This window comes from Chelonia mydas, chromosome 1, assembly GCF_015237465.2.
Source record: "Chelonia mydas isolate rCheMyd1 chromosome 1, rCheMyd1.pri.v2, whole genome shotgun sequence".
NCBI classification, from domain to species: domain Eukaryota; kingdom Metazoa; phylum Chordata; order Testudines; family Cheloniidae; genus Chelonia; species Chelonia mydas.
Window position 1 is genome coordinate 267,981,394 of NC_057849.1, and position 17,593 is coordinate 267,998,986.

The 17,593-nt window shown below is 45.8% G+C and overlaps 1 long non-coding RNA gene across 2 annotated transcripts in view; it reads left to right on the plus strand.

Annotated features, from left to right (window-relative positions):
• Positions 1 to 7,472, plus strand: part of LOC119565271 — a 66,070-nt gene extending 58,598 nt beyond the window's left edge. Inside the window, exons 3-6 of one of the 2 annotated variants that reach the window (XR_006290784.1) lie at positions 1,532 to 1,689; positions 5,236 to 5,353; positions 5,444 to 5,599; positions 6,311 to 7,472. This is a non-coding gene — a long non-coding RNA (uncharacterized LOC119565271). Of the gene's footprint in view, positions 1 to 1,531; positions 1,690 to 5,235; positions 5,600 to 6,310 lie in introns of both variants that reach the window. The other variant, XR_005223898.2, reaches the window with a different exon arrangement.
• The last annotated feature ends 10,121 nt before the right edge of the window (positions 7,473 to 17,593 follow it).

The window sequence follows — 17,593 nt, forward strand, 5'->3', positions numbered from 1 at the left end:
TCAGCTAGAACTAAAGCTAACAGTGCTACTGTATGAGAATGTATAAATAACTCATGTCGCTACTACCTGTGATGTCTGCTGTTCTAGCTACTAATTCGCATTTTTCAGTTCCTTTCTATAGATTATAAAGCATTGGATCTTCTGCAGTAGCTATCCTGTCAGCTAAAATGACAGCAACTACAGCTCAGGTTTCCGGTTCTGACTCATTATTTTCCACCTTAATCTGTGCTCTCTTAATGTAATATTAGAGGGAATTACCAGACAGTGATACTGCTGCTACTGATAGTCTTTTAAGTTCTGTTTAACTGAATGTACAGGCAGTTTCATCTTGGAGAAAGGCTTTTTGTTAGTGGTGTTTGTGACAACCGACTGGGGTTCCCAGAACTGTGACCCACTGTGTTACCCATCTCAGCCTCAGCAAATCAGCTGAGATGGGTAACATCTTTTGTTATTGCTAAGCTATGTGTCAGTTCCCTGACACACCAGCTTGTCTGCCTTGCCAGCAAACTTTTCAGGACTCTGCCTGTCCAAACCTGGCCTAGCAGGTAACAATCAGTGAACCGCAATTCCTGAGTTCCTCAGCAATGTCTATCTGCAATGCTCAGCCCCTCACACTGTAGCACCCACAAAACCTTACCAGATTTGCTGCTCTTTTAAAGAGACAGTACACAGCAGCTTATTAGCTCAACTGAGGTTGACAAACCTTCCACTTCAGACAAAGCACTAAGATGGTTTATGATAAAAGTAAAACAAATGTATTAACAAAAGGGCATAGGCATACGTGATACCAAATAGAAAGAATTAAGATAAAAATGTCTGTGGATAAAAAGAAAACATGCTTCTAAGACTAAAACGTAATTTAACCAGCTATAGTTTTGTTCAAGATGGTTTCCCAAGTTAGAGCAATGTCTCCAGTGTGACTGGCTGTTCCAGCCAGGATCCACTCTTAAAGAATCAAAGTGCTGCTTTCTTGTTTCCCCAAGAGATGGATAACTTAGGGGTTCCCTCCTTCTCTTTTTATAGTCCAGTTTATATTCTTCTGAAGGGTCTCTCCAGCTAAAGTTCCTTTCCCCTGCTGGGTATAAATACCATGCTGTCTGGTGTAGATTCCATGGTAGTTCCTCCCTCACTGGTGATTTTTACAAAGCAAATGATCTCTTCCTGCAACCTCTGATACAAATGAATATCCCATTGAATTTGGCCAACACCTCAAACCGGGTATGGCCTCTTTTTTTCTCTGGAGAAAAAAAATTGTTTTTTAACTCCCCCAGCATGCCTGGTTTAAACATATTTGAGTCACATATTTCCAGCCCATCTGTAAAGTTCTTTGTTGGTTAACCATTCCTACATCACACTAGAATATTAATGATATGTGAGTTATTAGTTTTCCAGTGATAAATTACATGCCACCTTTTGGGTAAATATCATGACATCGCTGTGCCATCTGGCACAGGGGTGCTTTTAAGGTCACAGTGGTGCAATTCTTTTTTTACATTAAATATAATACCAGCAAAACTGGATCTCTTTTTAGGTGCAGAACAAGGCTCATAGACAACCAAAAAGAAGTGGGATGGCTTCGGAGAGTTGGGGGAGAGAGAGCAGAGAAATAGTGGATGTGGGTCCAAGATTTCCCTCATGGAAAATTTTGAAATGACAGCTACAATTTCCTGCATTTTAGATGATTTTAAGGTAATTCAGGCTCTTGCATTGTCTCCACACATCTCACACACTCCTACACTTGCACTATCTCTAGTACACACAGCTGCTCACGTGCTTTCTTGTGCTTGTGCTCTCGCTCTCTTGTGATCCATTACACACATATGATGGGTAGGGAAAGAAAAAGCGAGCATGGGCGGTTTTGTATGTGTGAGAAGTCAGAGATAAATCATACAAGTGTGTGCGCGCACATGTATGATAGCTGGAGACAGCTTGAGGGTGTGTGGTGAGCGAAGAGAGTGAGAGAGCACGAATGTGACTTAATGCTGTGAATATCTGGATTCTGCTTTATTCTGTTTCAAGAAAGGGTTTTGTGCATGTTTGCTTTAGTATAGACTTGTCTGGCATTAATTTTATGGAGTGAATTCTTTGTAATGTCTCATTTAAATCCATACCATTTTTGTATATTTGAAGCCTACTGCCTCTCTTGCACAACAATGTACAGTGCAACACCATCACGTGTCCCTTTTTTGCTGGTTTTGCCCAGGTGTTGCTGGAATACTTATTGTGTAATGCCAGCCCACAGCCAGTCACCACAGTACAAAGAGATCAGTGGGTGGTACACTACTTTTACTTTTTGAGGCCATATCTTGTTTACATGTATTGCGAGAAAATGTGGGGGTTTTCAGTGACAAAATTCAGGTGTAGCATACTATACTGGACAAGTGCGGTGTGGTTAATACTGAGGTGGGCAGCTTAACTTTTTGAATGGCCTGGACCTGATTCTTATTTACACTAAGGCGGCCCCTTTATACCACATTGGCAGCCAACCAACCTTAGACAATGAGGGCTTGACTTCAAATGCAGGTGTGGGTGCTCAAATGCTCTTGTAGTGTAAATGAGTGTACAGCAAAAACTGAAATTCAAAAGCAATGTAGCCTAACTATAATGTTTAAATATTCCTTCTGGTTGTTAAATTGGTCTTAAAGCAGTTTTAAACTGTTTTACCTTTAACTCTCATGCCTTTCATGTCCTTTTTCAGCAAGATGTTGGCAGCCATCCACTGTGCTTGGAAATGCCAAATGCATTTCAATAACATTCAATTTTAGATATGTTTCATTGTGAGAGAAGAAAAGGAGTACTTGTGGCACCTTAGAAACTAACAAATTTATTTGAGCATAAGCTTTCGTGAGCTACAGCTCACTTCATTGGATGCATTCAGTGGAAAATACAGTGGGGAGATTTATATACACAGAGAACATGAAACAATGGGTGTTATCATACACACTGTAATGAGAGTGATCACTTAAGGTGAGCTATTACCAGCAGGAGAGCGGGGCGAGGGGGCACTACCTTTTGTAGTGATAATCAAGTTGGGCCATTTCCAGCAGTTGACAAGAACCTCTGAGGAACAGTGGGGGCTGGGATGGGGGGGGAATAAACATGGGGAAATAGTTTTACTTTGTGTAATGACACATCCACTCCCAGTCTCTATTCAAGCCTAAGTTAATTGTATCCAGTTTGCAAATTAATTCCAATTCAGCAGTCTCTCGTTGGAGTCTGTTTTTGAAGTTTTTTTGTTGAAGAATTGCCACTTTTAGGTCTGTAATCGAGTGACTAAAGAGACTGAAGTGTTCTCCGACTGGTTTATGAATGTTATAATGTTATAATTCTTGACGTCTGATTTGTGTCCACATGGCAGAGGGGCATTGCTGGCACATGATGGCATATATCACATTGGTAGATGCGCAGGTAAACGAGCCTCTGATAGTGTGGCTGATATGATTAGGCCCTATGATGATGTCCCCGAATAGTTATGTGGCCACTGTTGGCAACAGGCTTTGTTGCAAGCATAGGTTCCTGGGTGAGTGTTTTTGGTGTGTGGTTGCTGGTGAGTATTTGCTTCAGGTTGGGGGGCTGTCTGTAAGCAAGAACTGGCCTGTCTCCCAAGATCTGTGAGAGTGATGGGTCGTCCTTCAGGATAGGTTGTAGATCCTTGATGATGCATTGGAGAGGTTTTAGTTGGGGGCTGAAGGTGATGGCTAGTGGCGTTCTGTTATTTTCTTTGTTGGGCCTGTCCTGTAGTAGGTAACTTCTGGGTACTCTTCTGGCTCTGTCAATCTGTTTCTTCACTTCAGCAGGTGGGTATTGTAGTTGTAAGAACGCTTGATAGAGATCTTGTAGGTGTTTGTCTCTGTCTGAGGGGTTGGAGCAAATGCGGTTTTATCGTAGAGATTGGCTGTAGACAATGGATCATGTGGTGTGGTCTGGATGAAAGCTGGAGGCATGTAGGTAAGTATAGTGGTCAGTAGGTTTCGCGTATAGGATGGTCTTTATGTGACCATCGCTTATTAGCACTGTAGTGTCCAGGAAGTGGATCTCTTGTGTGGACTGGTCCAGTCTGAGGCTGACGGTGGCATGGAAATTGTTGAAATCATGGTGGAATTCCTCAAGGGCTTCTTTTCCATGGGTCCAGAGGATGAAGATGTCATCAGTGTAGCGAACTGGACAGTCTCTACGTAAAAGAATAAATGGACACAAATCAGACGTCAAGAATTGTAACTTTCAAAAACCAGTCGGAGAACACTTCAATCTCTTTGGTCACTCAATTACAGACCTAAAAGTGGCAATTCTTCAACAAAAAAACTTCAGAAACAAACTCCAACGAGAGACTGCTGAATTGGAATTAATTTGCAAACTGGATACAATTAACTTAGGCTTGAATACAGACTGGGAGTGGATGTGTCATTACACAAAGTAAAACTATTTCTTCTTGTTTATTTCCTCTCATACTGTTTTTGTAAAGTGCTGGAAATGGCCCACCTTGATTATCACTACAAAAGGTTTCCTCCCCCCTCCCCCCTCCTCCCCGCGCTCTCCTGCTGGTAATAGCTCACCTTTCCTGATCACTCTTGTTACAGTCTGTATGGTAACACCCATTGTTTCATGTTCTCTGTGTATATAAAATCTCCCCACTATATTTTCCACTTTACGCATCCGATGAAGTGAGCTGTAGCTCACGAAAGCTTATGCTCTAATATTAGTCTCTACGGTGCCACAAGTCCTCCTTTTCTTTTTGCGGATGCAGACTAACACGGCTGCTACTCTGAAACCTGTCGTGAGAGAAGTGACTTCCTCTATCTTGAATTTTCAGATTGCGGGGCTGAGCAAAATGGGTGGAGTTTTTTGTTAGTGTTACACAAACTCTATACAAATACATGTCAGAACACTTTTGGGATGTTTCCCCTGCTTGGAATATGTGTAGAGATACATTCATCAATGCACATTCCATAGTACATTGGAATATGTTCAGTAGGACATTCTTAAATGCGCTTCCTCTACTAGAAATCTGACAAATAACAGGTGTTTTTGATTAATCATCTCAGCTGAAATAATAAAAATGCTTTAAATTGTGAATACCAAGCAGTCTTTTAACAAGCAGACATTAAATATTCCTAGTGCCCGTCTGTTCATTTTGAGTGAAATAAAATGAAATTGCTGTGATCATTAGACATTGTGGGGCACAATCCAAATATGCTACAGTTAGTGCAAAACATAATGAAGCATTTTCTTTTCCAGGAATTGCACAAACTAAAAGGAAACAAAAGTCACCCTGGCATGGTACATGATTTTGGCAATAACAAGATAGAATCCTTGATGAAAGACCAGCATATTTAGTCCAGGCTTATTTATTACGGTTGAATTTTTCTATTCTTTTTACTCATTATATTCCTCCTACTCAATTAAATAAGAAAAAAAATCTGAATGTTGGTTTTCTTCTCTGTAGGCCACTATTGCAATTTATCACCTTACCCCCAGTCATGAGATTGTTTGATCCAGGTTCTACTGGGCAATTCCACTTCAGCTGAAGGACTTGGGAAGGCTTTGCAGCCAGCATGGAACCTTCTGGGCTGGGAATAGGCCAAGACTGGGAGACGTTAAGGTAGGGTAGAGCAATTGAATGAAAAAAATCTGAAAACCAGGAGGTCAATTTTGCATGGGATTTGGAGATAGGACACTAATGACAGTGATGGAGGTAATGATAATTATCATTGCAATAATACTTAGTGCTTCTAGTGCTTTTTATCCAGGATCCCTCTTCTTGGAGCAAGAGTCTCCACAGCTGTGTGGAATCCCTGATTTTTAGAAAGAAGGCCTTTTTATTCAGACAGTTGGGTGTCCCCTTTAGAGATGTCATGGGTACTGGAGATTATGGCTTTCTCCTAGTTCAAAGTTTCCTGCCAACTCAAAGGTTGAATAGGTATTGTGCTTCCTACTCTAATAAATACCTGTTGAAAGCATATGCTGTTATTTGCTATAGAAGTACAGTCCTCTCTGGTGGAGTGCTTTCAGCAATAATATTTCATCACTGGAAAAATTTATTCTGAGAGAAGAGGCACTAGCTACAGAAATGAAACTGATTTCATCTCATGAAGATAAGAGGAGCTACCTGTGGCTAGGTCGGGAGAGTGCACTTCACTATTGATTCTTGATCTTAAAGTCTTCTCCTGAAAATCACAAGACAGAACCAAGTGAGCAGACATAGTTTCTTGGAAAAGAAAGCTCTTAATCTATATGAGTTTTGTTGAGTAGGGTATTGTTGGAGTTACTGTAAGACTGCTGAATGACACATCAATTTCCTTATCTTTCACAGAGGTTGCTGTACAGAAAATAGCCCAGCCAGAATCTAAATCAACACACTGGAATTCATCAGAACTTGCATGGACTCCAGCGTCTACCTGGATGAAACTGCAGTGCTGGAAAAAGATTGAAATTGGTTCACACACAAAGCTAACTTTGGGGGTTTGTGAAGTCCATGACCAGGAACCTCCAAGTTTTTGGAAGGTCCTGACAACTTTATCTGCAAGAGGTCTGTTGTGGTCACCATTACTAGGGATTAGGCCATCTGGCAGTTCCTTCTGTCTCTCAGCAAGCTGGCTGCATCTGCAGTCTCCCGCGCTGAGCTGCCATTGCAGCCTCAAGCCAACAGAGCTAACACAGCCGGGGAGCGGTGTGCATCACAGCCAGTACAGCAGGCCCAGCTCAGATAGTTGAGTTCCATGGTGAGGTGGAAATAAGGGGCCCTGAATGTTATCTCAGCACTGAGTTTCAGGAGCTCATCTCTGGTGCAGGAGCAACAGAGACTAGGAGAGTCCAGCCCCCCACTGAGATCTCCTAAGAAACGTAGCACAGTTAGAAGACAGAGAAATCTGGGAAGATGAAGACCCCTTTTCCCTTCACCAGTGGTGTGTGGGTAATGAGGAAGGCAACAGAGAGGGATGCAGGTGGGTGAAGGGTGGCAAACAGATAATAGGAACAGAGGGAGAGTCGCAAAATCTGGGGGAATGAGACCGAGTAATAGGATGGATGGGGTATTCAGGAGAGGAAGTGAATGAGAGATGTGAGGAGAATTAGGGACCCAGGCAAAAAGGAAAACATGGTTGAGGTGGGTTGGAAAAACTCAGGGGCACCCAGGAAGGAGGGAAAGAGAGAAAAAGTCATGGAGGAACTTGCGGGTTAAGTTGTGTCCATATGTGGTGAGTCTGTGTGCTGGCACATTGAAGCAATGTCATATGTAGAGCCAAGTTCAATAGATATAGGGTCCCTCTTGAAGAATAAAACTGACCCAGAATTCTGGGAAAAATAAATAAATCCTCCTTTGGTTGCCCTAGCATGCAGAAATCCTCCCTTTTCCCCCCTCCATCCCCCGCCGCCCTCCGCAAGCACTCTGAGGCTATATGCAAGACAAGGGAATCTTTATTAGGGAAAACAGGGACATAGAATCTGTGAAAATTCAGCAATAATCTAACATTCAAATAAAGATTGAAGCAATCAGTCATTCTCCAGTAGTCCATTCAACTCCCTCCCCAGACAGTCTCTGTGAATGCCCAACACACAAGAGTTCCCTGGCCATCTTACTCCACTCACCACAAGCCCCACTCACAGTTCGGGTCAGTGGCAGTGGTCCAGGTGCTCTCTGAAGATCTGTCTTTGGTCCTATTGAAGCAGCTCACCAAGTCCCACCTTGAGGTGCCATCACCTGACCCAGCTTTGTGATTCAGTGCAATCACAAAGGGGGGGCTGAGGTTGCCTCAGTTCTGCTACCACCTCACTGGTCTCTGCCGAGAACTCCTCTGTGCCATCTCTGTGAGGCATCCTCTCTACACTGCAGGATCTTCAGCAGGGGAAGCCAAGATGCTGGGGTGGAATCCTTACCACTTGGACATAGGTGCCTTACCACAAGGAGATAGCCCTGTCCCGCTTCCTCTCTCAGAGTTCAAACTTCACCTCTCTGCCAATGTAGAAGTCTGGTGCAGTTTGTGTGGTCTCCACAGGTAGCTGGTGGAAGTGTGAGTATTAGAACTGGTCAAACATTTTCAGACAGAGCAATGTTTAGTTGAAAAATACTGATTGGATGGAATCAAAACATTCTGTGGGATGTGTTGATTCCATTGAAACTTTCATTGGAAACCAGGCAGGCTAGACTAGCCTGGAATGCCAGGCACTAGACTAGCCTGGAATGCCCAACTCCTGAGATCCCTGGTTCCCAGGCTTTGCTGGTTCCCAGACTAGCTGTCTCCTGAGTGGCCTAGAATTTTTTGCAAATTCCTTTTTTACATAACATTTCAGTTTTCACAAAAAGAAATTTCGGATGAGGACCCCTTGCAGCATTGTAGTCTGCCACAAAGGGGTGGTGAGTACATGACCTTACAGGACCTCTCAGACTAACTTCACTCAAGCGCCTCCAAATCCTAAAACCAGCTCTGATCAGATTTTCCCACAGAACTGCTAATTCAATCCCTTTGTCTCTGGTAGTGCATATAAATAGGGATACTATTTTGGAAAATGTCCAGCAGTTCTTGCAAACAGGGCTTAATGGCATATGCCATCTTAATGCTTTCTCAGGGTTTGTCTACACTTGACACAGCTGCAGCTCTGCCACTCTAGCACTTTAATGAAGTCACTCACTACAGTGATGGGAGGGGTTCTCCCATCAGCATAGTTAATCCACCTCCCTAAGAGGTGGTAGCTAACTCAGTGGCAGAATTCTTCTATTGACCTAGCACTGTCGACAGTGGGGCATGCGCAGCGGGTAGCAGAGGCAGGGGAAGGCTGTGCCTCCTCAAACATCCCCATGCTCTGCCCGCAGGCCTCCTCCTGTCTGCTTCCCACGCTTCTGTGGCTGAGAGGCTGGGGCAGGCAGGTGCACACAAGGTGGGGGCCCTGGGGCTACGGCCATGCCACACCGCCCGTCCGTCCACCCAGCACTGGGGCTGGGGATGTTCGGGGGCTGGGGGCGTTCCGGCTGCACCACCCGCCCGCCGTGCTGGAGCTGGAGGTGCTCCGGTTGCGCCACCTGCCCAGAGTGCTGGGGCTAGGGGTGCACAGGGGGGCCGGCGACTGCAGGGGGAGTGTGCTGCATGCTCCAGCGGGGGAAGGGGGGGATGGAAGGGGAGGGGAGGGGAGGGGAGGGGATAGGGCGTTGGGCAGAAGGGACGGGGGCTAGCCTCCCCCAGTGGTGCATTCACCCGCCACCCATGCAGTGGGGGTTAGGTCAGCTTAACTATGTCAGTCAGGTGTGTGGATTTTGCACACCTCTGAGTGATGTAGCTGGGTCGACTTAATTTTTGGCCTAAAAGTAAAGAATCAACAGAATACTACCCTTCTTCCACAGCACAGTGGTGGAGCCAGGCCCCCATGCTCTCATATTGGTGGAGCACGGGCACCACGGGCCCATACAACTCGCCGCCCCTGGTAGTACACTCATAAATCCCATCTAAAATACTCCCATTGTAGCAGGGGCCTTGGTCTGTACCAGCAGCAGAACTGGCTTTGCAGCAGCTCCAAGAAGGGGGTGTTCTGGGGCAGGCTGGAGACAAAGTAAAGGAAGAGGAAGGAGGGGACAGATCTGGAGCAGGAGCATGGCTTGATATTTTCACGTTCTATGTGTAAGGGGACTGTTGCCCCCTTACTAACATTCAGTGGGGGTGTTTTGGTTGGCTAGCTCCCAGTACTAAAAAGGGGGAAGGGTGGATGGGGAATCAGGACCCAGGAAGAATGGGGAGAGGCCAATGCTCCAGGTCAGCCTGAATGACAGGGTGAGCAGGCTAATCAGGGAACCAGGAGGCCAGGGAGGTCCCGTCCTCCGTGTGAGCGGGAATTGCCTGGGTCAGACAGAGTGGGGCCGAGTTAAGGAGAAAGCAGGGGCCTGAGCTGAGCTGGGCCAGATCCAGAGGGACCAGAACAGCAGCCCAGAGAGAGCAGACCCTGTCCTGGGAGCAGAGCTGCAGCCCCAAAGCCAGAGGCACAGCCCAGAGAGAGCAGACTTGCCCTGTGAGCAGAGCTGCAGCAACCAGAGCCAGAGGGGCCAGAAAAACAGCCCAGGAAGCAGGTCAGTGCTGGGAGCAGAGTCACACAAGCAGCCTGCAGAGCAGAGCTGTTCTGGGAACAGAGCTGCAGCAACCAGAGCCAGAGGGGCCAGAGAAGCAGCCCAGGGAGCTGGAGGCAAAGCAGCAGCAGTGCAGAGACAGAGTGGTGCAGCTGGGGCTGGAGCAGTCTGGAGCTGGGTGCGGTGAGCAGCTGGGGAGAGCGAGGGGGATCCTGGGCAGTGGGCCCAGCACAAGGAGACGCCTCAGCCAAGAGGCTTTGCAGGCCAGGCTTGGATTGTAACCCCGACAGGGCGGGGGCGACACTGGGAAGAAGGGTCCTACCACTTAGAGCCTGAGAGTGTGTGGCCACCACCAGAGCAAATGTCTAACCCCCAGCATCCCTGCAGCACAGCCAGGGACTGAGAAGGAGGCCTGGGACTTACAAGGAACAGCCTGTGAACTGCCCTGACATTCCAGAGACACTGTTTGTGAAGTTCCCTGCCACAGAGTGGGGTGATATGTTTCCTTTAACCTTTCCCATTTTTCCTTATTCTTTTTAAAATTAATTGTTGATTAAATAACTTGCATTTGCTTTAACTTGTATGTAATGATCAGTGGGTCAGAGAAGTGCCCAGTGTAGAGAGAGTACCCCGGAGTGGGGACACCCTAGCCCCTGTCCTAGGTGACCACAGCAGGGTTGGGGGTCGAGCCCCCCAGGAATCCTGGGCCTAGCCTTGTTGGGGTTACGAGGACTCTGCCAGACAGGAGAGTGGAAGGGGAGTCCTCAAGGGCAGGGAGGCCACTGGGTAAAGGAAGTGGGAGCGAGGACTCAGATCCTTTCACTAGCCCACTTCACCAAGGTAGTGCAGAAGCCAGGAAAGTTCCCCACAAAAGTGGGACTATTCCCCCGCTTACATATGCACCTCTGCAGTGGCCCATGTGATCCATTACAATAGTAGTGCAAGTTCAGGCAGCTTTCAGCACGTAGGTTCAAACCAGCCCTGGGAGTCCTGAATGGGGAAGGTGCAAGCTGCTACCCCTCCAGTCCTGTGAATCTGTCATTGTGTATCTTCAAGACAGATCCCCTTAATTTACAGACCAAACTCAGGTTTAAACATTGGAACTAAATAGGTTTTAAAAAATGGAAATGCATTTGCAAAAAAATCTATAGTCAGAAATCATTATTATTTCTTTTGGGGGGTGGTCTTTATGTCAGGGATGTGTTTGTTGCCACCCATATGAAAATCTGCCTAAATTTGGCCAAGACTTTGAAAAATCACAGTTCACACATGCTCAGCAGAGACTTGCTAGAGTTTAATATCTAAAATTTCTGGAGATTCTATCTACCCTGAGCAGGGCTGCAGGGAGGTGAGCAGGCCTTTCCCTGCAGTTGTTACTGTGGGCCATGCCTGGGCACCAGACCTGAGAGCAGAGAGCCTGTGCTCCTCTGCCGGTGCCCAGCCAATGCAGAGGAAGAAGCCGCCTGACTGGAATTTAGAGGGGAGAAGGCCAGACCTGGTGCCAGCTTTGGGGCGGGGGAGCAGATTAGGGCAAGGAGCCTTGGTGGGAGACTCAGATTGGAGGCAGTCAGAGAGTGGGGGGAGAGGGAAACTGGGAGTGGGGACTGGGAGCTGAGAGAGAAAGGGGACAGTGGGGACTGGAACTTGACCTGGATGGGCAAGCAGATTGGGACAGGGGGATAGGGAGGGAAAACAAGAGGGACTAGGAGCCAATATATGGGGGGAAACTGAGATCAGAGGAAGAACCCAGGACAACTGGGGCTGGGTGGGCAAGGAGACTGGGAACCAGTGTTACAAGGGAGGGGAGATGGGAGGGGAGTGAAGGGGAGACAGAGATGATGAAGAGCTAAAGTGTGGAGGGAGACCATGATAAGGAGCCAGTCTCAGGGGGAATTGAGAATGGCTGGGAAAGGAGACTGGGATGAGAAGCCTAAGGAGTGGAGACGGGGGCTGACTAGGGGACCAGAATGGAACTGAGACCTGTGTGCTGAAAGTGGCAGGGGTCCTGTGGAAAAAAAAGAGTATGTGATCATGCAATTAAAAACTGTATCACAATACATGTACATAAAGGTTACGAATTAAGGTTGCATAGGGAACCTTTCCTGGCATTTCCTAACTTTTCAGTGCTAGACTTTGCAACCTTAATAATGTTCTTTTAATAACATTTTTGTAGGAATATAATACGTATAAAAGGTTAACAAGCTGTCTGCTGTTTCCTATGAGACTGACTACAGCACTCAGACGTCAGGCTCTGAGGATGTCTCATGTCACATATGTACAGCCACAAGCCTAATTTGTTAGGTAGCACCGGTTAGACTGTTAAGAATTTCGACATCATCTCCACAATCTTCCCTGCCCGGAGTAGTTTTCCAGGAGACAGAACATCCTTGGGATGATCTAATATGAAGTGCTTTTCCTGCTCTAATTTCCACGTGTGTACTTTTCCTGGCTCAGAGTCAGTGACCCAATTCTTTTCTTTTCCCTTTTGATCTGATACTGTTTCCAAGTTTTCCTTGTGCCCTTTTCTGCTCCCTGGCCTCTGCGTTTTATTTACTTTCTATTTTAGCAATGTTGGATGTTCACAGTAACTACCATTGCTCCTCTAATGTGCAGCAATTCAGGGACTGCGGATTGAGCTGGCAGGGGACAGGAGGCAAAGAAGGGGAGCTGGGGACCAAGAACACTTCTTCTGAACTACCTCCAAGCCTCAGCTGGATCTGCAAAGATGCATTCCTGCGTCCATGCAGAGCCCCAGTGAAGTCTTGGGCATAAAAGCTTGGGAAAAAAAGTAGCTCTCTCTTCTCCTGGAGTGGAGAGAGGGCTAATCTAGAATGGTGTCTGTGCGTATCTTCTTTCCCTGCTAAAGTAAAGAAGGACTTGGTCAAAACCTCTCCTGACAAGTGGGAGGGTGCTGTGTTTGGGTAAATAAAATACCACAATCATTAAGCTAAAACTCCTTTTTTTTTTTTTTTTTCCCAGTTGGGAAATTCCCAAACTAGTATGTGCATGTTTCCCAAGTTCCCAACCTAAAGTGAGACATGCTTAGGCCAGTTAAAAGGCTCAGTGAGCAGACTCAGCAGTTTCTCTGCCTTTAATTTTAGTTTTTATTCCTTTATTCCAATACATATATGAGGTCGACAAAAGGCTACCCTGGCCTTTCAAGGCCTCTTGTCTTTTTTGATCCACTCCATTGCCCTTCTGGGATTGCATTGGCTTCAGGACTGCACTTTTCTCAGTTGGTAGATAAGGTTTTGCACAAAACCTTTATCTTTTGCATTATCTTTTGCATATCACAGTGTCACTAATAGGCCTGCTGTATTAAAGTGCATGTGGACCATTAGAAACACTATTTCCTGGAGTTACTACTGCCTTTGTAGTCACTATTTTCTGAGGGTCAGTAGTTCTTGCATATTTTTTAAAAAAGCCCCCTTTAAGCAGGATTTAATCAGTCTTCAGAGAAACCAAGTTAGCCAATTTTAATTATATAAATTTTTTAAAAAAATTTGTCCCATTTGGGGCCTGCTCCAACACAAGCTATCAGCAGCCATGTGAACTGTACAAGTCCTGTAAGGATGCCTATCATGACTCCATAATAGGCTGACCTCTTCAGGAAAAGGCCCGGCTGTTGCACATCCCTACAAACATAAAAGAGCAAATAAGCTGTCTGCCATACATGCTTTACAACAGCGTGTTCTCAAACCTTTCAGTCAGCCTGTGGTACTCTTAATCTTCAGTAACTTCTCTGCATGATCTTTGTTGGGATGATGCTAGGTTCAGGGTTCAATCTTCTGGCTGATACTTATTGTTGGTTTTTAAAATTAATGCTGGCAGAAATCTCCCAGGTTTCTCACCAAGGAGAGCTCTGGGGAAGCTCCACCTCTATGGATATTTTATTTTAAAGGGAATTCTTTAGAGACCTCAGGAGTTCCTGTCTCCCAGCACTGAGTTTAGAGCACTAGGCCCTTCCTTTCCCTTTTGTCATTGCAGGAAACTGGAGAAAAGGTTGAGTTGTTTTCATTGAAATAAAACTCTGGGAGCACATGGAACGTTCTGGGTTTGTTTGTTTTTTCATTTCTGAATGGTGGAATGACTCAGAGTCTATACAGGTATAAACGCCTTCTCATGTTACTCACAGAACTAAAAGTGACCCAGTCATTGGCTTGTAACAAGAAGAAAAAACTTGAGATGAAAGAGTTACATGTTGCGTCAGTCATACCATCATGATTTTTCTTTCAAGTGAACTCTTGGAAAAACCACAATTTTATGTCAGGACACGTTGGTTCATATCACAGTGCTAATTTTATTAAGCAGTAAGACCAGACAAGGCTGAAATTATTGTGAAACAATTTATGCCTAGGTGCATTCTCGGGCATGAACTGATGGCTGAGTGGTAGCACAGCCGCAGTACCTAGATACCAATTATTTCGCTATCGATCAGGCACTGGAGTGTCTCATGGGCAGGGCACTAATTCAATTTTTTAAAAAAGAAGGCCAGGGGGACCTCAGATTGTTTAGATTGAGGCCAGACTCCATCTGGATCAGTATCCAGTAGCTCATTGGCACTGCCGCATGCCATCCTTTCCCAAACGCCCCTCCCTGCAATGAAAGAAATCAATCGCCCCCAAAAATAAAAAAAAATAAAACCCCCCAAACCCCATCCCAAGCAGAGTTTTAACCCTGAAAAGGGAAAAAATCCACAGACTCCATATCAAGTAGAGATTTTTCTATTGCTATCTGTTTTATATGGAAGGTGCTCAGATACCAGGATGCTGGCGGCAATATAAAATCCTTAGAAAGAAAGATAGATCTTGAGATCAAAAAGTCAGGGATGAGTAAGTGTCCAGTGTGTATGTACATGTTCTGTTTGAAGGGGCAGATTCTTATGCCCTTATTTACACTGAATAGTAAGTGCCTTATGCTCTGAGCAGTCCCTTTGATATAAAGGGGACTATTTGTGGAATAAGGTGCTAATCAACTGGCGTGAGTCTATCAGAATTTCACCTTAACCAAACTGTTTTGCCTTAGTACTTGGCCAAATTGTTCAAAATTGAATTAAAGACTTTTTTTTTAAATAAAAGGCAACAATCAGTTTTTCAAAACAGAGCAAGAGAACCCAGTAACACAGGGAACAACCCTAACATAGGGTGGCTGGCCCTTTAAGGGGAGGGGCCCAGCCTTATCTGTGACTGATCAGCTACCTCTCAGCTGAGAGGGATGGAATGATTATAAAAACCAGGAGCCCCTCAGTTGGAGGAAAGCTGATGAGTCACAAGTGAGGCTGAGTCCAATTCCTCTTAAAGGGATAATCCCCCAAACATGGCTACTTTTCATTATATATTTATTTCATTTGAAGCTAATGTGAATAACCTTAGACCCTACAAGAGCCTAGAGTCTGTAGCCATTCTTCTGACTCCAGCAACTTAAATCGTATTCCATAAAAGCAGCTTTTCAAGGACATTCCCCCTCCCCTCCCAATTGCTGATGTCTTTTAGAATCATAGCATCATAGAAGATTAGGGTTGGAAGAGACCTCAGGAGGTCATCTAGTCCACCCCCTGCTCAAAGCAGGACCAACCCCAACTAAAGCATCCCAGCCAGGGCTTTGTCAAGCCGGGCCTTAAAAACCTCTATGGATGGAGATTCCACCACCTCCCTAGGTAACCAATTCCAGTGCTTCACCACCCTCCTAGTGAAATAGTTTTTCCTAATATCCAACCTAGACCTCCCACACTGCAACTTGAGACCATTGCTCCTTGTTCTGTCATCTGCCACCACTGAGAACAGCTGGGCTCCATCCTCTTTGGAACCCCCCTTTAGGTAGTTGAAGGCTGCTATCAAATCCCCCCCCCCCCCGACACGCATCTCTTTTGCAGACTAAATAAGCCCAGTTCCCTCAGCCGCCCCTCATAAATCATGTGCCCCAGCCCCCTAATCATTTTCGTAGCCCTCCTCTGGACTCTCTTCAATTTGTCCACAATCCTTCTGTAGTGGGGGCCCCAAAACTGGATGCAGTACTCCAGGTATGGCCTCACCAATGCCAAACACAGGAGAATAATCACTTCCCTTGATTTGCTGGCAATGCTCGTACTAATGCCACCCAATATGCCTTTAGCCTTCTTGGCAACAAGGGCACATTCATATCCAGCTTCTCGTCCACTGTAATCCCCAGGTCCTTTTCTGCAGAACTGCCACTTACCCAGTCAGTCCCCAGCCTGTAGCAGTGCATGGGATTTTTCCGTCCTAAGTGCAGGACTCTGCACTTGTTCTTCTTGAACCTCATCAGATTTCTCATCAGAAATCCTCCAACTTTTCTAGGTCACTATGGACCCTATCCCTACCCTCCAGTCTATCTACCTCTCCCCCCAGCTTAGTGTCATCCACAAACTTGCTGAGGGTGCAGTCCATCCCATCATCCAGATAATTAATTAGGATGTTGAACAAAACCGGCCCCAGGACAAACTCCTGGGGCACTCTGCTCGATACTGGCTGCCAACTACACATTGAGCCATTGATCATTACCGTTTGAGCCAGACGATCTAGCCAGCTTTCTATCCACTTTATAGTCCATTCATACTATGGGAGACTGTATCAAAAGCTTTGCTAAAGTCAAGATATATCGCGTCCACTGCTTTCCCCATATCCACAGAGCCAGTTATCTCATCATAGAAGGCTATCAGGTTGGTCAGGCATGACTTGCCCTTGGTGAATCCATGGTGACTGTTCCTGATCACCTTCCTTTCCTCCAAGTTCTTCGAAATGGATTCCTCTAGAACCTGCTCCATGATTTTGCCAGGGACTGAGGTGAGGCTGACCGGTCTGTAGTTCCCCAGATTTTCCTTCTTCCCTTTATTAAAGACAGGCATTATATTTGCCTTTCTCCAATCATCCGGGACCTCCCCTGATCACCACGAGTTTTCAAAGCTAATGGCCAATGGCTCTGCAATCACATTAGCCAACTCCTTCAGCACCCTCGGATGCATTAGATCTGGCCCCATGGACTTGTGCACGTCCAGCTTTTCTAAGTAGTCCTTAACCTGTTCTTTCACCACTGAGGGGTGCTCACCTCCTCCCCTTAGTGTGCTGCCCAGTGCAGCAGTCTGGGAGCTGACCTTGTCTGTGAAGATCCAGGCAAAAAAAGCATTGAGTAAAAATAAGCATTCAGCTTTTTCCACACCATCTGTCACTAGGTTGCCTCCTCCATTCACTAAGGGTCCCACACTTTCCCTGACCTTCTTCTTATTGCTAACAAACCTGTAGAAACCCTTCTTGTTACCCTTCACATCCCTTGCTAGCTGCAACTCCAGTTGTGCTTTGGCCTTCCTGATTACACCACTGCATGTTTGAGCAATATTTTTATACTCCTCCCTAGTAATCTGTCCAAGTTTCCACTTCTTGTAAGCTTCCTTTTTGTGTTTAAGCTCACCGAAGATTTCTCTGTTAAGCCAAGCTGGTCTCCTGCCATATTTGTTATACTCCCTGCACATTGGAAGGGTTTGTTCCTGTGCCCTCAATAAGGCTTCTTTAAAACACAGCCAGCTCTCCTGGACTC